The sequence below is a fragment of the Pseudophryne corroboree genome, chromosome 7, assembly GCF_028390025.1.
Source record: "Pseudophryne corroboree isolate aPseCor3 chromosome 7, aPseCor3.hap2, whole genome shotgun sequence".
Taxonomy (NCBI): Eukaryota; Metazoa; Chordata; class Amphibia; order Anura; family Myobatrachidae; genus Pseudophryne; species Pseudophryne corroboree.
This window is the reverse complement of record NC_086450.1, coordinates 265,257,096-265,280,987: the sequence shown is the minus strand read 5'-3', so window position 1 is coordinate 265,280,987 and position 23,892 is coordinate 265,257,096. Positions and strand designations below refer to the sequence as shown.

General features: G+C 45.8%; 1 protein-coding gene and 2 pseudogenes across 1 annotated transcript in view; 1 reads left to right on the top strand and 2 right to left on the bottom strand.

Annotated features, from left to right (window-relative positions):
* CALCRL (calcitonin receptor like receptor) overlaps positions 1-23,892 on the bottom strand; it is a 743,490-nt gene that overhangs the window by 587,866 nt on the left and 131,732 nt on the right. The gene's annotated exons all lie outside the window — the stretch shown is intronic.
* On the bottom strand, positions 8,675-8,794 carry LOC134946202 (5S ribosomal RNA; annotated as a pseudogene).
* Positions 13,188-13,307, top strand: LOC134946201 (5S ribosomal RNA; annotated as a pseudogene).

Sequence of the window (23,892 nt, the reverse complement as noted above, 5' to 3'; positions counted from 1 at the left end):
CGGAATTCTTCTGCAAGACTTGTATATAGTTATTGCTTACATAAGGGTTATGTTATAGTTTCATCGATTTGAACCGAGACTATGTTGCTGTTCATGCTGTTAACTGGGTAGTTTATCACAGGTTATACGGTATGATTGGTGTGGCTGGTATTGAATCTTGCCCTTGGATTAACTAAAATCCTTTACTCGTACTGTCCGTCTCCTCTGGGCACAGTTTCCCTAACAATCACAAGCATTATTTCGGGAAAGCCCTTTTAAAAAAATAAGATTTTAAACCTACCGGTAAATCTTTTTCTCCTAGTCCGTAGAGGATGCTGGGGACTGCGTAAGGACCATGAGGTATGGACGGGCTCCGCAGGAGACATGGGCACTATAAAGAACTTTAGAATGGGTGTGCACTGGCTCCTCCCTCTATGCTCCTCCTCCAGACCTCAGTTAGAGAAACTGTGCCCAGAGGAGACGGACAGTACGAGGAAAGGATTTTGGTAATCTAAGGGCAAGATTCATACCAGCCCACACCATCCACACCGTATAACCTGGAATATACGCAGCCAGTTAACAGTATGAACAAACCGTATCAGTCAACGACTGATCTTAACTGTAACATAACGCTTATGTAAGCAAGAACTATATACAAGTCAAGCAGAAATATGTCCGCACTGGGACGGGCGCCCAGCATCCAGTACGGACTAGGCTGGATGTGCAGCACTCCCTTTACAAAAGTCTGGACTTCTGGGAGAGAAGCCAATTCTTTCTGGAAGAAAGGGCCGAAATCTGTACCTTAATGGAGCCTAACTTTAGGCCCATATCCACTCCAGTCTGTAGAAAGTGGAGAAACCGGCCCAAGTGGAAGTCTTCCGTAGGAGCATTCTTGGCTTCACACCAAGAAACATACGTCCTCCAGATACGGTGATAATGTTTCGCCGTCACCTCCTTCCTAGCCTTTATCAGAGTAGGGATGACTTTTTCCGGAATACCCTTCCCAGCTAGGATTTAGTGTTCAACCGCCATGCCGTCAAACGTAACCGCGGTAAGTCTTGGAACCCGCAGAGGAATAGGCCATGGATCTTCAGTGAGCAGCTCCTGAAGATCTGAATACCAGGCCCTTCGAGGCCAATCTGGAACAATGAGTATTGTCTGCACTCTTTTTCGCCTTATGATTCTCAGTATCTTTGAGATGAGAGGAAGAGGAGGAAACACATAGACCGACTGAAATACCCATGGTGTCACAAGAGCGTCCACCGCTACTGCCTGAGGGTCCCTTGACCTTGCACAATACCTCCGAAGCTTCTTTTTGAGGCGTGACGCCATCATGTCTATTTGAGGAAGTCCCCAAAGACTTGTTATCTCTGCAAAAACTTCTTGATGAAGTCCCCACTCTCCTGGATGGAGATCGTGTCTGCTGAGGAAGTCTGCTTCCCAGTTGTCCACTCCCGGAATAAATACCGATGACAGAGCGCTAACGTGATTTTCTGCCCAGCGCAGAATCCTGGTGGCTTCCGCCATTGCCACTCTGCTCCTTGTCCCGCCTTGGCGGTTTACATGAACCACGGCTGTGACGTTGACTGATTGAATCAGAACCGGTAGGTCGCGAAGAATATTCTCCGCTTGTAGTAGGCTGTTGTATATGGCCCTCAATTCCAGTATGTTGATGTGTAGACAAGCCTCCTGGCTTGGCCACAGTCCCTGAAAATTCCTTCCTTGTGTGACTGCTCCCCATCCTCGGAGGCTCGCGTCCGTGGTCACCAGAACCCAGTCCTGAATGCCGAACCTGCAACCCTCTAGAAGGTGAGCACTCTGGAGCCCCCACAGGAGAGACACCCTGGCCCTGGGGGACAGAGTTATTTTCTGATGTATTTGAAGGTGGGACCCGGACCACTTGTCCCACTGAAACGTCCTCGCATGAAACCTGCCGAAGGGGATGGCCTCGTAGGTCGCCACCATTTTCCCCAGTACTCGAGTGCATTGATGGACTGACACTCTTTTCGGTTTTAACAGGTCTCTTACCATGTTCTGGAGTTCCAGGGCTTTTTCCCTCGGGAGAAAAACCCTCTTTCGTTCTGTGTCCAGAATCATGCCTAAGAAAGACAGCCGAGTCGGTGGAACCAACTGCGACTTTGGTAGATTTAGAATCCATCCATGTTGCTGTAGCACTCCCAGGGAGAGCGACACGCTTTTCTGCAACTGTTCCTTTGATCTCGCTTTTATCAGGAGATCGTCCAAGTACGGGATAATTGTGACTCCTTGCCTGCGTAGGAGCACCATCATTTCCGCCATTACCTTGGTGAACACCCTCGGCATCTGATACTGTGGAGTTTTCTTTTGCTGTGGGGGAACATAAGGCAAAAAGGTAGATTTCCCCACGGTAGCTATGGAAACCAGGTCCGCGAGACCTTCCCCAAATAAAACCTCACCCTTGTAAGGTAAAACTTCCATATGCCTCTTTGAGTAGGCATCACCCGTCCATTGGATGGTCCACAGTGCTCGCCTAGCCGAGACCGCCATCGCGTTGGCCCTTGAACCTAGTAGTCCGACGTCTCTCTGAGCATCTCTCATATATAAGACTGCGTCTTTGATGTGACCTAAGGTCAACAAAATGGTATCCCTATCTAGGGTATCAATATCAGCTGACAAGGTATCTGTCCAAGCTGCTACCGCGCTACAGACCCAAGCCGATGCTATAGCCGGTCTGGGTAAAGCACCAGTATGTGTATATATTGATTTTAAAGTCGTTTCCTGTCTGTGATCAGCAGGATCTTTGAGAGCTGCCATGTCTGGGGACGGTAGCACCACCTTTTTGGATAAGCGCGTCAAAGCTTTGTCCACCCTGGGCGAGGATTCCCACCGTACCCTGTCCTGTGCCGGGAAAGGATACGCCATAAGAACTCTTTTGGGAATCTGCAGTATTTTGTCTGGAGTTTCCCAAGCTTTTTCAAATAATGCGTTCAGCTCATGAGATGGGGGAAATGTTACCTCAGGTTTCTTTTCCTTAAACATGTGTACCCTCGTGTCAGGAAAAGAGGGGTCATCTGTGATATGCAAAACATCTATTATTGCAATAATCATATAATGAATACTTTTGGCCACCCTTGGGTGTAGCCTTGCATCATCGTAGTCGACACTGGAGTCAGAATCCGTATCAGTATCAGTGTCTGCTATTTGGGATAGGGGACGTTTTTGAGACCCTGAAGGGCCCTGTGACACCGACAAAGCCATTGACTGACTCCCTGTATTATCCCTGGACTCTGCCTTGTCCAGTATCTTATGTAACAAGGTCATATTTGCATTTAAAACATTCCACATGTCCAACCAATCAGGTGTCGGCGTTGCCGACGGAGACACCACAATCATCTGCTCCACCTCCTCTCTAGAAGAGCCTTCCACCTCAGACATGCCGACACAGGCGTACCGACACCCCACACACACACAGGGATTGTATATATATATATATATATATATATATATATATATAGAGAGAGAGAGAGAGAGAGAGAGAGACAGTTCCCCCAATAAGGCCCTTTGGAGAGACAGAGAGAGAGTATGCCAGCACACACCCAGCGCCAATAGCACTGGAGACAAAATTCCCAGATAAACAGCACTTTTATATAATTATATAGATAAATCTATACACTCACTGCGCCTTACAAGTGCCCCCCCCCCCCCCCTTCTTTTTTGCCCTCTGTCACCGTGTTCAGCAGGGGAGAATCCGGGGAGCCAGCTTCTGCAGTGTGCTGTGGAGAAAATGGCGCTGGTTAGTGCTGTGAGATCAAGCTCCGACCCCTCAGCGGCGGGCTTCGGTCCCGCTCAAATTTATTTATACTGGCTGGGGATTATAAAATATACTGCCTCCGCAGCGTATATATTCATATGAGCCAGTCCTAGAGGATTATTGCTGCCCAGGGCTTCTATCTTCCGGCTCTGCGAGGAGGACGGTGGCGCGGCTCTGGGACGAACGGCGAGGGAGAGACCTGTGTTCCGACTCCCTCTGGAGCTAATGGTGTCCAGTAGCCTAAGAAGCAGAGCCTATCATTTAAGTAGGTCTGCTTCTCTCTCCTCAGTCCCACGATGCAGGGAGCCTGTTGCTAGCAGTGCTCCCTGAAAATAAAAAACTTAACAAAATTCTTTTTCAGAGAAACGCAGGAGAGCTCCCCTGTAATGCACCCAGTCTCCTCTGGGCACAGGATCTAACTGAGGTCTGGAGGAGGGGCATAGAGGGAGGAGCCAGTGCACACCCATTCTAAAGTTCCTTATAGTGCCCATGTCTCCTGCGGAGCCCGTCTATACCCCACGGTCCTTATGGAGTCCCCAGCATCCTCTAGGATGTAAGAGAAAAATAAAATAAAGTATTTACTAGTGGAGCGTTTTCCTTTCACTTTGACAGCCCGTTTATTATTAATATATAATAAATTCTAATTTAATACCTACCGGTAATTCCTTTTCTCTGGTCCGTAGTGGATACTGGGGTCTTGTACTTTAGTACTATAGGGTATAGATCGGGTCCACTGGAGCCTGGAACTTTAATACTTTTAGTGTGTGTATGTGTGTGCTGGCTACTCCCCTCGATGCCCCTCCTACCAGACTCAGTCTAGGAAAACTGTGCCCGAGGCGACGGACATAATATGAGAGAACAATACAGCAGCAGTGAGGCAACAAGACAAAACACAACCATAAACGAAAAGAGGGCGCTAATCAGAACATAGGGTAGCAACACCAACTTAACCCGGATAGCACGGCTGTCCCAAATGCATAACGGGACCACAACGTCAGTCCAACCAAATACTTACACAGTCCAACCAAATCTCTTACGTCCTAGTGGATACTGGGGTCTTGTACTTTAGTACCATGGGGAAGACCCAAAGTTCCCAAACGGGTGGGAGAGTGCTGAGACCCCTGTAAAACCGCTGATCAAACTGAAGGTCATCCTTGGCCAAGGTATCGAACCCATAGAATTTAACAAACGTGTTCAAACCAGACCAAGTAGCAGCTCGAAACACAGTTATAGTGCAGAGACTTCCCGGGCAGCTGCCCAGGAAGAGCCCACCGACCTTGTCGAGTGGGCCTGAATAGACGTCAACAAAGGTAGAGCCGCCGAAGTATAGGCCTGTTGCATGGTCAACCGAAACCAACGAACAATAGATTGCTTAGAAGTTGGCCAACCAATTTTGGAGGCATCATAAAGGACAAACAGCAAGTCAGATTTCGGGCCATCCTTTTTTACATAAATCTTAAGAGCCCTGACCACGTCCAGGGACTCTGGACCAACGGAAGCATCAGACAACACCGGAACCACAACAGACTGATTCACATGAAAAACTGACACCACTTTCGGCAAAAACTGAGGACGGGTACTAAATTCCGCCCTGACTACATGAAAAATCAAATAAGGACTCTTGCAGGACAAGGCCCCTAATTCAGAGACACGCCTGGCAGATGACAGTGAAAATAACATCACCATCTTCCAGGTGAGAAATTTCAACTCCACCCTATGTAAGTGTTCGAACCAATCCGATTGGAGAAAAGATAGAACCACATTGAGGTCCCACGGAGCCGTGGGAGGTACAAAGGGTGGTTGTATATGAAGAACACCCCTCAGGAAAGTCTGTACTTCAGGCAATGTGGCAAGCTGTTTCTGGAAGAAAATAGAGAGCGACGAAATCTAGACTTTGATGAAGCCTAAGCGTAGGCCCATATCCACTCCCGTTTGCAGGAAAAGTAGAAAACGACCAATTCTAAATTCCACAGAAGGACTACTTTCACACCAGGAAACATACTTTTTCCAGATATGATGATAATGTTTCGACGTTACCATCTTCCTGGCCTGGACCATGGTGGAAATAACCCAGGAGGGAAGACCTTTTCTTGCTAGAATCTCCCTCTCATCTTCCAAGCCGTCAAACGTAGCCGCTGTAAGTCTGGAAAGACGAACGGACCTTGCTGAAGATCATCTTGGAGTGGAATAGGCCAGGGATCCTCCAGAGCCATGTCCAGGAGGTCCGAGTACCACGCTCGTCGAGGCCAATCCGGGGCAATGAGAATTGCCAGAACGCTTTCCCTTCTTAGCCTTTAAAGCACCCTTGGGATCAGCGGTAGAGGAGGGAACAGGTACATGAACCGGTACGTCTACGGTGTTGTCAGCGCATTCACTGCTACGGCCTGCGGATCCCTCGTTGTAGAACAGTAATGGCGTAGCTTCTTGTTGAGACAAGAAGACATCAGATCTATCTGCGGACAGCCACACCGGAGGATCAACTGTTGAAACACCTGGGGAATCAGGCCCTATTTCCCTGTATGGAGGTCGTGCCTGCTGAGGAAGTCTACTTCCCAGTTGTCCACTCCTGGAATGAATATGGCTGAGATGGCCCTTGCGTTGGCCTCTGCCCAGAGGAGGATTTTTGACACCTCTCGCATCGCCACTTTGCTTCTTGTTCCTCTTTGTCGGTTTATGTCAACGACCACTGTGGCATTGTCCGATTGAACCTGGATCGCCTGACCCTTCAGGAGATGGGAGGCTTGAAGAAGAGCATTGTAAACTGCCCTGAGTTCCAGGATGTTTATCGGTAAAGTCTATTCCTGAACTGACCACAACCCTTGGCAGGGCTCCTTAGGTCTCCGCTCCCCAACCCCGGAGGCTGGCGTCCGTTGTCAGTAGAATCCACGGGTGGATATTGAAACATCTGCCCTCTACCAGGTGAGGAAGTTGAAGCCACCATAATAGAGAAATCCAGGCATTCGGAGAAAGGGTCACTTCCTGATGCATATGTAGGTGAGATCCCGACCACGGGGTCAATTTACTAAGGTGGTTGTTTTTTTAGAACTTGTGATGTTGCCCATAGCAACCAATCAGATTCTACTTAACATTTGTCTAGCTGCTTCTAGAATATCATAGATACAAATTGATTGGTTGCTATGGGCAACATCACCAGTTCTAAAAATCTCCCACCTTAGTAAATTTACCCCCACGTATCCAGCAGATCCAGTTGAAATTGTTGTGCATGAAACCTGCCATGTTGGATTGCCTCGTAAGCAGCCACCATCCTCCCCAGTAATCTGATGCAAAGATGGATAGAACCCCGCGAGGACTAAGTATCGAGCGGACCATAGCCTGGATAGCAGAGGCCTTGTCCATTGGGAGAAACACCCTTTGAGATACCCATGAACTGAAGACGCTGGGTCACCTCCAGGTGAGATTTATAGAAATTCAGCATCCACCCATGATCCGTGAGAAGGCAAGTTGTCAGATCGATGCTGTGTAGCAGACGTTCCCTGGACACATCCTTTAGTAGGAGATCGTCCAAGTAGGGAACTATGTTTACTCCCATCAGGCGCAGTTGCAGCATCATCTCCACCATGACCTTGGTGAAGACCCTCGGTGCTGTGGATAATCCGAAGGGTAAGGCCTGAAATTGGAAATGGTCGTCCAGTATGACAAACCTGAGGTAAGCCTGATGAGGCGGCCACACTGGATTGTGAAGGTAAGCATCCTTGACATCCAGAAACACCACGAACTCCCCCCTCCTCCAGAGCGGACAACACCGCCCTCAGGGACTCCATCTTGAATTTGAACACCCGCAAATATGGGTTGAGAGACTTCAGAGTCAGGATGGGGCACACCGAACCGTCTGGTTTGGGAACGACAAATAAAACAGGAGTAAAAACCCCTGTGGCATATCGGAGGAGGCACAGTAACTACCACCCCTGTCTGCAAGAGTTTCTGAATAGCCTCTTGCAAGGTAACTTTTGCTGCGGGTAAAGTTGGTAAGCCCAACTTGAAAAAAAAACCTGTGAGGATGTAGTGTTTGGAATCATAGCCGATATCCATGGGAAATGAGGTCCCTCACCCAAAGATCCCAGCACACACGTGGGTGAAGTGTTGAAGGCAAGCACATACCTGAAAGTCGCCCTGTCGCTGGGGCCAACCACCATGCGGAAAGGTTTAGCGGCAGGGGATCCGGTGGTCTGGTCCAGGGAGAAAGCAGGTGCAGGTTTACAGGACTTACCACGCGATCTTCTGGAAGTGGTGGATATCCCTCGGCCCCCCCTGCCTCTGAACCTTGCCACACGAAAGGACTTGAGAAAAAAGCTTTTTTTGGGACCGCACTAGTCTTACAATAAATTTCTAATGCCCTCTGAAAGACTGATTTACGACGCTAAATTGCGTTATGGATACAGCAACTTTGTGCATATGGAAAAAATCCCTTTTGCAAATATTTGTTGCTATCAGTGGTGCTCCCTAGAGTCAAGAAGAGTATCAACTAAAAAGACCCAACAAAAAAAGGTTGGAAAGTAGACTCTTGTGTGGGAGCACTCATTTCAGAGGATTGGATATATATTAATCAATTCTGATATACCATAATTTTATTAATTCATTGTTAAAATATGATTATAGGAGTAAATTGTACGAAAAATAGTGTAGCTACGCGAAAATATAACACTGTATTATGTGCAATTCAGGTGGTCTTCAATACCACAATAAAAACCGGAAATCAAAAATCAAATATTTGGGCTATAGGTTTTACTGAAATCACAGTAACACCTTTGTATAATATATGACCATCATTTATTCTACAGCAATCCTATTCAGGATTAATTAGTCGTAGAGAATTAAATCATAGGTCATACAGAACCGGATGCCAATTGGTATTATTGAGGATCACTCTATATCGGGCAGAAGAATTTTTTGCAGTACCAGGGTGTTCCAGGGTGGTCTCCCATCCGAGTACTGACCCAGCCCTCCACTGCTTGGCTTCCAAGATCAGACGAGATCGGGCATCTCCAGCGGGGTATGTCCGCAATTTCTTAATCTGCCCGTTCAGTCAATCCCAATACCCGTATCGCCAGAGTTGTATATAGGAGGTGAACTAAATCAGTCGTGTATTCAGTGTTTATATTATGCCCATAGAAATGAAATCATAGCAATATTAATCAATTGCAGTAATTATACACAGGGACGTCCACTGTGCATGTAGACAAAATTACAATGCGGACAGTTAGCATATACAAAAATTCTATGCAAGGGTGTCCACTTGCATAGCCGGGATATGATGCTAATAAATAATCAGGCGACAATTATAGCAAACCTGTTGCTGTAAGCACTATATAGTATATGTGGCCTCTAATAATTTATATCACACACACCACAGCAGAAGATAATGCACATAGGAATAATTAAGTAGCAATTTGCTGCAGGTTTACTACCAGTAAACCTCTTTGGGATTCTTCGTGCAATAATCTGCCGTAATTGCAGTAATTATACACAGGGACGTCCACTGTGCATATAGACAAAATTAAAATGCGGACAGTTAGCATATACAAAAATTCTATGCAAGGGCGTCCACTTGATTGCTACAAATCTATATTGCAAAAGCACTGCGACCAACACACTATTGCACCAAACAAGCTCTCATTTTCCCCCGACGATAGAAAATATACCGAAAGGGGAATTTCTTCGTTTGCGTAGAAACTGTTCAGACAATAAAAACTTCACAATACAAAGTGCAGATCTGGCACAGAGACTCTGCAATAGAGGATATAGTAAAACTTCTGTGAAAAAAGCATTAAAATCTGTTAAAGTCATCAAGAGAGAAGATATTATCTTCAAGGAACAGAAAAAAGAAGAAGAATAAAAGTCTGAAAACACCATTCGCTTCGTTGGAAACTTCTGCCAAGAATGGAGAAAGATCAACGAAGCAATACAGAAGCACTGGCATGTCTTACATATAGACCCTACACTATCTAAGAAACTTGGTCCCAAAGTCTCTATGAGTTGGCGCAGATCAAAAAACTTAAAAGATCAACTGGTACGAAGTCACTTCCAGAAATTCCCTGACAAAAAAACAATAATTACGGGCACATACCCTTGCGGGAAATGCAAAGCCTGCAAATGTATTGTCCCCATAAAAGAAGTAGAGGACAAATATGGTAATACAATTATAATTACGGATTACATGAACTGTCAAACGGAGGGTGTTATCTACTGCCTCAGCTGTAGTTGTAACCAGAAATATATTGGCATGACGACACGACCTTTTAAACAGCGTATCCTAGAACATATAGGATCCATACGCAATGCCATCACGGATAAGCAAAGGATGAAACAACTGACATCAGTTGCTCGTCACTTCTATACCTGTCACGGGAGTAGGTATGAAGAGCTAAAGATCTTTGGACTAGAAAAGATCAGACTTGGAATACGAGGAGGAAACTTAACTGACAGTCTACTGAAGAAAGAAAGCGAATGGATCTTCAAGATGGGAACTATACATCCAGCTGGCATGAATGAAAATATCAACTTTGGTGTTTTTTTAAATTAATTAACTTACTTTTAGAGTCATCAAGAATCCCTTTCCTTTTTGATTGCACATATCAATGTTATAATATTGATATATGCCATTTAGTATCTAGTTAGTATAAGAGCACAACATAAAATATCAGTATAATTGTCATATTTTTTACCTAACACCATCACATATCACATCTTCACTTCACCTCAATATGGGTTCTTAGGTTACGAATTGTTCACATACAAAGTAAGATACAGTCTTTGCACTAACTACCCTCCTAATCGTCACTTTATAATTAATCACAAATGGTATACACCATCAACTAAGTCATTATCACCCCCTCCCTCCCCTTTTTTCCCCCTCCCCCACCCACCTAAATTTCCCTCCCTGCCCCCCCCCCCTAATTTTCCATACCAACAAAATTTCCCCCTTCCCTCCCCCTTTTTCCTTCCCCCCCTACTCCCTTACCCCTCCCTCATTTTCCCCTCCCTCACCCACCCAACAAAACCCTTCCCCCCCTCCTTTTTTTCCACATCAACCCAATTTTTCCCCCCTTTTTTCCCCTCCCATTTTTTCCACTCTCAAACCCCCCCCCCCCCTCCACATAATTTTCCTCTCTCCCACACACATATATATGGGTGTATGTGTGGGCTCATATATATGTGTGTGTGTGTATGTGTGTATATGTATGTGTATATGTGTCTGTGTGTTCATGTGTGTATGTATATATATATATGTATATGCATGTGTGTGAGTGTATGTATGTATATATATATATATATATATATATATGTGTGTGTATGTATATATATATATATATATATATATATATATACATACAATTCTTCCCCTCTCCATTTTCATCCCACCAGGTATTTTCCCCTCCTCTTTCCAATTTTTATTTTAATCACAATTATATAGGTCCTTTCCAATATATTATCAGTATTATTATTATTATTATTATTATTATTATTATACTCTTATTAATTCATTATTTATTTATATATTTATTTATTTATTTAATAATACATAATTATACTCATAACTCATATAATTCACATCTTATTCACTATATAGGGATTTAAATATAATTATATTTATTTATATTTTAACATATCACCTTGCCCATCCATTTGATATATAGGTATGTACAATTATATGCACATAGTTATTTCCTTAACACCCCCAGGATAAATAACCTTTCAAATTATCAGTGTTTAGATTTTATATCTCACTTTTTTTATCATGTTGTTAGAAATATGCACCTTTACTAATTATTATATTTAATATCATAACCACAATTAACTATTAAACCGGCATATATAATATTATATATATTTTTTTCATTGAATAATTATATGTCAATCATTGGGGATATATATTTGTGTGTAGACTATCACGTTCTCCCCTTACTCTGGCTGATATCCTTACAAACTCAAGGATATGTGAAACAAAGTGTCCATCATAACGTAATATCCAATGAATATCCAGTACTGTCCTTAAATAAGAAACTCCTACTGATCACACTACGTTCTGTGATCAAGCTACATTGCGAAACGTACGTCATCTCCCCATGCGGTCATGTGGTGCGCACACGTGATCGCACTAACCGGAACTCCTGGACGGTTACCCGGGCAACGGCGGCGCCGGCTAGCCGCTGAGAGCCGGGAGACACACAGCTACCACACGCTGTGGAGCAGCGGACCTTGGCAGCGGCAGGAAATAGCTGACAACCGCCTCAAACCTCATCTACTGAAGTAAGCATACGAACTCGGCTTCACAGCACCTCCGGAGCCCTGTTATTAACAGGAACTACCAACAGCAGTTCTCCACAGGCAGCCCCTTGGGATTGGTATTGTATTAACACAGAAACCATACCCTAATACCCCCCACTTTTTTCAGCTTATTAATCACAGCCCAAATAGGCTATTAATTTGCCTTAAAAATATTTAGATGCTGCCTATATATATGTGTGTGTGCATTACATAATGTAACCAATTCCATGCACTGTTTCTATATGTCTATCAATGATAAGCCTGAGTTTATAGCTATCTGACTATTATAGTGCATACACATATTCCGACTGCTCCAAAAGGTGCTGGATTTATATGGTATCTAATAGGTATTGGGAGCGAACTAGTATATTTCTAAATACGGCAGATTATTGCACGAAGAATCCCAAAGAGGTTTACTGGTAGTAAACCTGCAGCAAATTGCTACTTAATTATTCCTTTGTGCATTATCTTCTGCTGTGGTGTGTGTGATATAAATTATTAGAGGCCACATATACTATATAGTGTTTACAGCAACAGGTTTGCTATAATTGTCGCCTGATTATTTATTATCATCATATCCCGGCTATGCAAGTGGACGCCCTTGCATAGAATTTTTGTATATGCTAACTGTCCGCATTGTAATTTTGTCTATATGCACAGTGGACGTCCCTGTGTATAATTACTGCAATTACGGCAGATTATTGCACGAAGAATCCCAAAGAGGTTTACTGGTAGTAAACCTGCAGCAAATTGCTACTTAATTATTCCTATGTGCATTATCTTCTGCTGTGGTGTGTGTGGTATAAATTATTAGAGGCCACATATACTATATAGTGCTTACAGCAACAGGTTTGCTATAATTGTCGCCTGATTATTTATTAGCATCATATCCCGGCTATGCAAGTGGACACCCTTGCATAGAATTTTTGTATATGCTAACTGTCCGCATTGTAATTTTGTCTACATGCACAGTGGACGTCCCTGTGTATAATTACTGCAATTGATTAATATTGCTATGATTTCATTTCTAAGGGCATAATATAAACACTGAATACACGACTGATTTAGTTCACCTCCTATATACAACTCTGGCGATACGGGTATTGGGATTGACTAAACGGGCAGATTAAGAAATTGCGGACATACCCCGCTGGAGATGCCCGATCTCGTCTGATCTTGGAAGCCAAGCAGTGGAGGGCTGGGTCAGTACTCGGATGGGAGACCACCCTGGAACACCCTGGTACTGCAAAAAATTCTTCTGCCCGATCTAGAGTGATCCTCAATAATACCAATTGGCATCCGGTTCTGTATGACCTATGATTTAATTCTCTACGACTAATTAATCCTGAATAGGATTGCTGTAGAATAAATGATGGTCATATATTATACAAAGGTGTTACTGTGATTTCAGTAAAACCTATAGCCCAAATATTTGATTTTTGATTTCCGGTTTTTATTGTGGTATTGAAGACCACCTGAATTGCACATAATACAGTGTTATATTTTCGCTTAGCTACACTATTTTTTGTACAATTTACTCCTATAATCATATTTTAACAATGAATTAATAAAATTATGTTTTATCAGAATTGATTAATATATATCCAATCCTCTGAATTGAGTGCTCCCACACAAGAGTCTACTTTCCAACCATTTTTTGTTGGGTCTTTTTAGTTCACACGAAAGGACTGCAAGGAGGGTCCATATAGCAGGAGGTGCAGCTGTTGGCAGATAGGTAGACTTACCCGCCGTTGCCTGGGAGATCCACTTATTCAATTAATCTCCAAACAAGGCATCACCTGTAAAGGGAACATTTTCTACACCCTTTTTGGAATCAGCGTCCGCCGCCCATTGACGTAACCACAGAACTCTGCGCGCTGAGACCGCCATAGCAGTAGTGCGGCCAGTAATCTAAAACTCCTTTATAGCCTCACTCATAAAATTTGTAGCATCCTGTATATGTTGCTGCAGGGTAACTACCTCATCCCGGGGCAGAACGTCTAAACCATCAATAACATTGTCAGACCACTTTACCACAGCCCTGGAGATCCACGCGCAAACTATTGTAAGGCATTGTGCTGCACCTGCTGCCGTATAAATGGCCTTGAGCGTTGTCTCAATTTTACGGTCAGCAGGTTCCTTCAGGAATACAGTTCCAGGGACAAGCAGAACCAATTTTTTAGACAGTCTGGATACAGATGTATTGACTGACGGGGGTTTTTCCCAGACCTTCCTATCCTCAGCTGGAAGGGGAAAGGTAGATAAAAACCTCTGAGGAATTTAATTTTTTTTTATCAGGGTTTAACCAAGCCTCCCTGGCCAGGAAGTTTAACTCCTTAGACACCGGAAAGGTAGCTGAACTCTTGGGTCTTACATTAAAGTATAACTCCTCATCTGGTTCGGCCTCCGGGTCCGGTATGTGAATGACCTCTCTTATGGCAAAAATGAGGGCCTCCACCCCAGGGGATAGAGAGCTGTTCTTGTCCATATCATCATCATCCACATCTGGCTGATCAGAATCAGACTGTAAAACCTGTAGCAGTGAGTGTTTTTGTGAAGCCACTAGAGGGGGCTGTGAAGCCTTCCTGGAATTGCTGCCTTAGCTATACAATCAATTGAGTGTTTAAACACCTGTCTCTCCCTTCTAGCTGCAGCTAATTTAGAACTGACATTTTGAATCATGCTCTTAAAGCTATCCAACCAGTCAGGTGCCTGTGAGGTGGGCCCTTGAGGAGACAAGGAACATTGCTCACACATGAGAGTCCCCTGCTTGTAGAATTACAAGCAGCACACATAACCAAATCCACAGACGTTATACAGTAAAAGACAGCACAGCCAAATGTCCCAAACCCCACACAGACCCTAGATAGCCTGTTGGAGTGACACAGAGTAGCGGACCCAGCACACAGAACACAGCAGCACAATGTGTGTAAATGAGTGAATGCAATAACAGTGCAGCGACGCTACCGCTGGTGCGCTCGCCCCTGGCTATGACCCCCTGGTACCAGTTCAGACAGTCTGTAACAGCGTGGGTCTTGGAGGAGCAGTGTGCATGCAGCCTTGATGATCCACAGCAGCAAGGAAATGGCGCCTTCCCTCCGCTGGTCTCGCTTCAGGAAGCCCCGCCCCTTATAATGGCACGCGGTTCCTCACAGTTTATACTGGCCACAAGTGTAAAAAACACCTTAAACATGTCTGTAGCAGTTTACACAAGCCTTCAGAGACAGTAAGCACTGCGGGGCTTGTAGCCCAGAGCCAGTTTGTCTGCATCAGGTACCGCAGCTCTGGGCCCGTGACCACCGATTGACCTGCCACCAACACTGCACCAGGGACCCGCTAACCGGGACCCCAGTGTAACACCACACCTGGTCTTTGGCATCTGTTAGAGGGTGGCGGCTAGCTGCTGGCGTGGGCACACATACTAACCATGTGTGATCAGTACCTCAGGAGCTCAGTGTATTGTCAGCTAGGATTACGAACCATTAACCATCAGGTGGTTGGTTCGGTTCCCCCTCTAAGTCCCACGAAGCAGGTAGTTTGCCACATAGAGCTACCTGAAAATAATAAGATTTTAAACCTACCGGTACATCTTTTTCTCCTAGTCCGTAGAGGATGTTGGGGACTCCGTAAGGACCATGCTGGGGACTCCGTAAGGACCATGGGGTATAGACGGGCTCCGCAGGAGACATGGGCACTATAAAGAACTTTAGAATGGGTGTGCACTGGCTCCTCCCTCTATGCCCCTCCTCCAGACCTCAGTTAGAGAAACTGTGCCCAGAGGAGACGGACAGTACGAGGAAAGGATTTTGGTAATCTAAGGGCAAGATTCATACCAGCCCACACCATCCACACCGTATAACCTGGAATATACACAACGAATAAACAGTATGAACAAACAGTATCAGTCAACAACTGATCTTAACTGTAACATAACCCTTATGTAAGCAAGAACTATATACAAGTCATGCAGAAATATGTCCGCACTGGGACGGGCGCCCAGCATCCTGTACGGACTAGGAGAAAAAGATTTACCGGTAGGTTTAAAATCTTATTTTCTCTTACGTCCTAGAGGTTGTTGGGGACTCCTTAAGGACCATGGAGATTATACCAAAGCTGCAAACCGGGCGACAGAGTGCGGATGACTCTGCTGCACCGATTGAGCAAACATGAGGTCCTCATCAGCCAGGGTATCAAACTTGTAGAATTTAGCAAAAGTGTTTGAACCGGACCAAGTAGCTGCTCGGCAAAGCTGTAAAGCCGAGACACCTCGGGCAGCCGCCCAGGAAGTGCCCACCTTCCTACTGGAATGGGCCTTTACCGAATTTGGTACCGGCAATCCAGCCGTAGAATGAGCTTGCTGAATCGTGTTACAGATCCAGCGAGCAATAGTCTGCTTAGAAGCAGTAGCGCCAACCTTGTTGGCTGCATACAGGACAAACAGAGCTTCTGTTTTCCTAATTCGAGCCGTCCTGGCTACGTAATTTTTAAGGCCCTGACTACATCAAGGGATTTGGAATCCTCCAAATCTCCCGTAGCCACAGGCACCATATAGGTTGGTTCATATGAAACGATGACACCACCTTAGGCAAAAATTGAGGACGAGTCCTCAACTCTGCTCTATTCACATGGAAAATGAGATAGGGGCTCTTTTGAGACAAGGCCGCCAAATCGGACACCCGCCTTGCAGATGCCAAGGCCAACAACATGACCACCTTCCAAGTGAGAAATTTTAACTCAACAGTTTGAAGAGGCTCAAACCAGTGAGATTTTAGGAACCGTAACACCACGTTAAGGTCCCATGGTGCCACTGGGGGCACAAAAGGAGGCTGGATGTGCAGCACTCCCTTTACAAAAGTCTGGACTTCTGGGAGAGAAGCCAATTCTTTCTGGAAGAATATAGAAAGGGCCGAAATCTGTACCTTAATGGAGCCTAACTTTAGGCCCATATCCACTCCAGTCTGTAGAAAGTGGAGAAACCGGCCCAAGTGGAAGTCTTCCGTAGGAGCATTCTTGGCTTCACACCAAGAAACATACTTCCTATAGATACGGTGATAATGTTTCACCGTCATCTCCTTCCTAGCCTTTATCAGAGTAGGGATGACTTCTTCCGGAATACCCTTCCCAGCTAGGATTTGGTGTTCAACCGCCATGCCGTCAAACGCAACCGCGGTAAGTCTTGGAACACGCAGGGCCCCTGCTGTAACAGGTCCTCCCTGAGAGGAAGAGGCCATGGATCTTCTGTGAGCAGCTCCTGAAGATCTGAATACCAGGCCCTTCAAGGCCAATCTGGAACAATGAGTATTGTCTGCACTCTTTTTCGCCTTATGATTCTCAGTATCTTTGCGATGAGAGGAAGAGGAGGGAACACATAGACCGACTGAAACACCCATGGTGTCACGAGAGCGTCCACCGCCACGGCCTGAGGGTCCCTTGACCTGGCACAATACCTCTGAAGCTTCTTGTTGAGGCATGACGCCATCATGTCTATTTGAGGAAGTCCCCAAAGACTTGTTATCTCTGCAAAAACTTCTTGATGAAGTCCCCACTCTCCTGGATGGAGATCGTGTCTGCTGAGGAAGTCTGCTTCCCAGTTGTCCACTCCTGGAATGAATACCGCTGACAGAGCGCTTACGTGATTTTCTGCCCAGCGCAGAATCCTGGTGGCTTCCGCCATTGCCACTCTGCTCCTTGTCCCGCCTTGGCGGTTTACATGAGCCACGGCTGTGACGTTGTCCGATTGAATCAGAACCGGTAGGTCGCGAAGAATATTCTCCGCTTGTCGTAGGCCGTTGTATATGGCCCTCAATTCCAGTGTGTTGATGTGTAGACAAGCATCCTGGCTTGACCACAGTCCCTGAAAATTCCTTCCTTGTGTGACTGCTCCCCATCCTCGGAGGCTCGCGTCCGTGGTCACCAGAACCCAGTCCTGAATGCTGAACCTGCGACCCTCTAGAAGGTGAGCACTCTGGAGCCCCCACAGAAGAGATACCCTGGCCCTGGGGGACAGAGTTATTTTCTGATGTATTTGAAGGTGGGACCCGGACCACTTGTCCAGAAGGTCCCACTGAAACGTCCTCGCATGAAACCTGATGAAGGGGATGGCCTCGTAGGTCGCCACCATTTTCTCCAGTACTCGAGTGCATTGATGGACTGACACTCTTTTCGGTTTTAACAGGTCTCTTACCATGTTCTGGAGTTCCAGGGCTTTTTACCTCGGGAGAAAAACCCTCTTTCGTTCTGTGTCCAGAATCATGCCTAAGAAAGACAGCCGAGTCGGTGGAACCAACTGCGACTTTGGTAGATTTAGAATCCATCCATGTTGCTGTAGCACTCCCAGGGAGAGCGACACGCTTTTCTGCAACTGTTCCTTTGATCTCGCTTTTATCAGGAGATTGTCCAAGTACGGGATAATTGTGACTCCTTGTCTGCGTAGGAGCACCATCATTTCCACCATTAACTTGGTGAACACCCTCGGAAAGCACAAACGGCAACGTCTGAAACTGGTAATGACCGTCATGTACAGCGAATCTCAGGTATGCCTGATGAGGAGGATATATGGGGACGTGAAGGTATGCATCCTTTATGTCTAATGACACCATAAAATCCCCCCCTTTCAGGCTGGAGATGACTGCCCTGAGCGATTCCATCTTGAACTTGAACCTTTTTAAGAACAGGTTCAGGGATATTAGATTTAGAATGGGTCTGCCCGAGCCATCCGGTTTCGGGACCACAAATAGGGTTGAATAGTACCCTTTCCCCTGTTGTGTTAGGGGAACCTTGATAATCACTTGCTGTTGACACAGCTTTTGAATTGCAGCTAAAATTATCTCCCTCTCTGGGGGAGAAGCTGGTAAAGCCGATTTGAAGAATAGACGAGGAGGCACGTCTTCGAATTCCAGCTTGTAGCCCTGGGATACAATTTCCATTGCCCAAGGATCCACGTCCGACTGAACCCAGACATGGCTGAAGAGTCAAAGACGTACCCCCCACCGGTGTGGCTTCCCTCAGTGGAGCCCCAGCGTCATGCGGTGGATTTAGTAGAAGCCGGGGAGGACTTCTGTTCCTGGGAACTGGCCGTAGCAGGCATTCTTTTCCCTCTACCCTTACCTCTGGCGAGGAAGGAAGAGCCCCGACCTCTTCTGGACTTGTGCGACCGAAAGGACTGCATCTGATACTGTGGAGTTTTCTTTTGCTGTGGGGGAACATAAGGCAAAAAGGTAGATTTCCCCACGGTAGCTGTGGAAACTAGGTCCGCGAGACCTTCCCCAAATAAAACCTCACCCTTGTAAGGTAAAACTTCCATATGCCTCTTTGAGTCGGCATCACCCGTCCATTGGCGGGTCAACAGTGCTCACCTAGCCGAGACCGCCATCCAATTGGCCCTTGAACCTAGTAGTCCGACGTCTCTCTGAGCATCTCTCATATATAAGACTGCGTCTTTGATGTGACCTAAGGTCAACAAAATGGTATCCCTATCTAGGGTATCAATATCAGCTGACAAGGTATCTGTCCAAGCTGCTACCGCGCTACAGACCCAAGCCGATGCTATAGCCGGTCTGAGTAAAGCACCAGTATGTGTATAAATTGATTTTAAAGTCATTTCCTGTCTGCGATCAGCAGGATCTTTGAGAGCTGGCAAATCTGGGGACGGTAGCGCCACCTTTTTGGATAAGCGCGTCAAAGCTTTGTTCACCCTGGGTGAGGATTCCCACCGTACCCTGTCCTGTGCCGGGAAAGGATACGCCATAAGAACTCTTTTGGGAATCTGCAGTTTTTTGTCTGGAGTTTCCCAAGCTTTTTCAAATAACGCGTTCAGCTCATGAGATGGGGGAAATGTTACCTCAGGTTTCTTTTCCTTAAACATGTGTACCCTCGTGTCAGGGACAGAGGGGTCATCTGTGATATGCAAAACACCTTTTATTGCAATAATCATATAATGAATACTTTTGACCACCCTTGGGTGTAGCTTTGCATCATCGTAGTCGACACTGGAGTCAGAATCCGTGTCGGTATCAGTGTCTGCTATTTGGGATAGGGGACGTTTTTGAGACCCTGAAGGGCCCTGTGACACCGTCAAAGCCATTGACTGACTCCTTGTATTATCCCTGGACTCTGCTTTGTCCAATCTCTTATGTAACAAGGTCACATTTGCATTTAAAACATTCCACATGTCCAACCAATCATGTGTCGGCGTTGCCGACGGAGACACCACAATCATCTGCTCCACCTCCTCTCTAGAAGAGCCTTCCGCCTCAGACATGCCGACACAAGCGTACCGACACCCCCCACACACACAAGGATTGTATATATATATATATATATATATATATGGAGACAGTTCCCCCAATAAGGCCCTTTGGAGAGACAGAGAGAGAGTATGCCAGCACACACCCAGCGCCAATAACACTGGAAACAAAATTCCCAGATAAACAGCGCTTTTATATAATCATATAGATAAATCTATACACTCACTGCGCCTTACAAGTGCCCCCCCCCCCCCCCTCACCCTCTTTTTTGCCCTCTGTCACCGTGTTCAGCAGGGGCGAGTCCGGGAAGCCAGCTTCTGCAGTGTGCTGTGGAGAAAATGGCGCTGGTTAGTGCTGTGAGATCAAGCTCCGCCCCCTCAGCGGCGGGCTTCGGTCCCGCTCAAATTTATTTATACTGGCGGGGGATTATAAAATATACTGCCTCCGCAGCCTATATAAACATAAGAGCCAGTCCTAGAGGTTTATTGCTGCCCAGGGCGCCCCCCCTGCGCCCTGCACCCATCAGTGCCTGCAGTGTGTGTAGTGTGTGGGAGCAATGACGCGCAGCGTTACCTCATAGAAGATCTGAAGTCTTCTGCCGCCTTTGAAGTCTTCTTTCTTCTTATACTCACCCGGCTTCTATCTTCCGGCTCTGCGAGGAGGACGGCGGCGCGGCTCCGGGACGAGCGGCGAGGGAGAGACCTGTGTTCCGACTCCCTGAAACTGCTTTTTTTAACGATTTGTACTTTTTCACGGCAGTGTTTGGCTATTGCCGGCAGTGATTGTGAATACGAATTTTTAGTAAATTACCGAGTTGTTTAAAATAACAGGCGTGTTTGACCGATGGTGTATTCATTCGTATTTTTTTTCTCTGCCTTCAAAAAAAATATGAATGCCCTCATCACTGCCGAGATTTCAGTTTAGTAAATTCCCAAGTTAACACTTTGAACAAAAAACACAAAATTGGACAAAATAGGGAGCTTAGTAAATATACCCCCTAGTGTCAAAATTCCGGACTCCGCACAATTGAATATAGGCTTGCTATGTTCGGTGATAAATGCGAGCTGAGGATGGTTTCCTTGCTCTAAGCATTGTTTGAATTACCGGTTGTGAGAATCCTCTTGCTTTCAGGATGGAAGTCTCAAGAGCCATGCCGTCAAAGACAGTCAATCCAGGTGCTTGTAATTGCAAGGACCCTGGACGTTGAGGGAGTAGGAATGAAACATCCATCGACAGCCTCTGCAGATCTATATACCAATGTCTTCTGGGCCAAGCCAGAGCTATTAGTATCATGGCGCCCTTTCCTTGTTTTAACTCTCGCATCACCCTGGGCAAGAGGGCGATTGGTGGAAACACATAGGCCAAACGAATGTCCGATCTTACTGACAGGGCATCCACAAAGGTTACACTGGAATCCTTTGTTCTTGACCCGTATGCGGGAACTCTGTTGTTCTGACGGGACGCCATGAGAACTTCATCATCCAGCCTTGTCCGCAGTGTTCATTATGGGAGTCCTAAACTGGGAAGCGGATTTTCTCAGTCGACATGCCATTCATGCAAACAAATGGGCTTTACACCCCGAGGTCTTCCAGACTCTGGTAGACAAGTGGGGGTTACCCTTTGACTGTGCAGCAGCTCCTGGATCCTCGACTGAATTTTGGATATTTTGTTCAGAGGTAAAATTACTCTCTGAAAACCCGAATCCAACACAGCCCCCAAGTGAGTCATCCGTTGTGATGGCACCAGGGATGACTTTGCCCAATTTTTGAGTCAACTGTGTCTCTGCAAACAAGCTATTGTCTGTTGCAGATGACACTGAAGCAATTGCTGAGATTGTGTAAGGATTAATAAAAAATCCTTATCCTCTGCTGACAGAGATAAGCCGGCATTACCACCATAATTTTGGTGAACACTCTGGGAGCCGTGGCCACTCCAAACGGTAGGGCCTGAAACTGAAAATGTTGCTGAAGGATAGCAAACTTGAGATAGCACTGATGGGATAGTGCTATAGGAACATGTAGGTAAGCATCCTGGATATCCAGGGATACCGTAAAATCCTTCGGCTCCATGGCCAAAACAGTGGTACGTAAAGTCTCCATATGAAAATGAGGCACCCAAATGTACTTGTTCAGCACATTGAGATTGAGTATTGGCCGGAACAACCCATTTGGCTTCTGGACTAGAAACAGGTTAGAATAAAAACCTTGTCCTCGTTGCGCAGGAGGAACTGGAATTATCGCTCCTGACTGAAGCAACTTCTGAACTGCCTCTTGCAAAGCCCTGGCCTTCATTTCTACAGAAGATGGGCAAGTACAAAAAAACCTTTGAGGAGGGTGTTTCTTGAAGGCAAACGCATAACCGTGAGATACCGTTTCTTGCACCAAGGCATCTGTGGTGGACTGCTGGCAGATCTGTGCAATATGAAGAAGTCAGCCTCCCACCCTAGGATCCCCCAGGTGAAGGCCAGCGCCATCAGCCTGATGGCTTCTCTTTTGGCTTGGTAGCCGGCCCTCTGGTAGCCCAATGCTTTTTAGTCTTCCCAGACTTGTCAGATAGAGACTGTTTGCTATAACCCTTTACTTTTGCCTTTGCTTGAGTCTCAAAGGGCCGAAAAGCTGGAAATCTTGGCTTGGATTTGTGTGTGGACAGAAACTGCACTTTCTTGGAGACTGCTTCAGACTCCAAAATACTGTTTAATTCTTTACCAAAAAGAACATCTCCAGTAAAAGGCAAAGACTCCAGAACTTCCTTGGATTCTGAGTCAGCTTTCCATGTACGTAGCCAAACAGGTCTGCGAGCTGCTACTGCTGAGGCTGATGCTTGAGAGGCAATTGTACCCATATCCAAGGCTGCTTCTTCCATAAAAATAGCCACCTCAGCCGAGGTTGCCACTCCTTTTGCCATCCAGGCTGAAGCCATGGCTGGTCTTACAACTGCCCCAGGGAAGGAGAAAATGGTTTTAAAAACCCCCATCTATTTTCCTATCCGTAACATAATTTAATGATGTTGAAGACAGAGGTAATGTAGATTTTCGCACCAATCGAATGACATGCGTATCTACTTTGGGACCCACCACCTTTTTTAATACAGTCCCCAGCTGGAAGAGGATAATGGGAATTCTAATTCTTTGGAATTCTAAACTTTTACTGGGTGTTACCCAAGCCTCTTGCATAATTTCCGTCAGCTGTTCTGACCCAGGAAATTCAGTCCTGGCTGTTTTGGGACCTATAAACACAGGTGCCTTAGATTTTAACAAAGACTCTGCTGCCTCCTCTAAGGATAGAATGGCTTTCATAGCATTAATTATCTCATGTATGTCCACTGAGCTGAGAACTTCATCCTTGTCTCTGTATGTAGACCTGGAATTGATGAGTCAATCATCCATCCTCCAATCCTCCAACGAGTCCCCATCTGAAACGTGTAGACTGTGAAGATGTTGTTTCATGTCTATCTGATTTACTTTCCACCCACCTTTCAGTCTGTTTTTGTTGAAAGGCTGCAGATTCCTAGACTGGATGTGATAAACCCCAGGGGGAATGTTTCATGTCAGGGTTAACAGGGTAACCTATCCCTAGTTTAGGAGCTGGCATT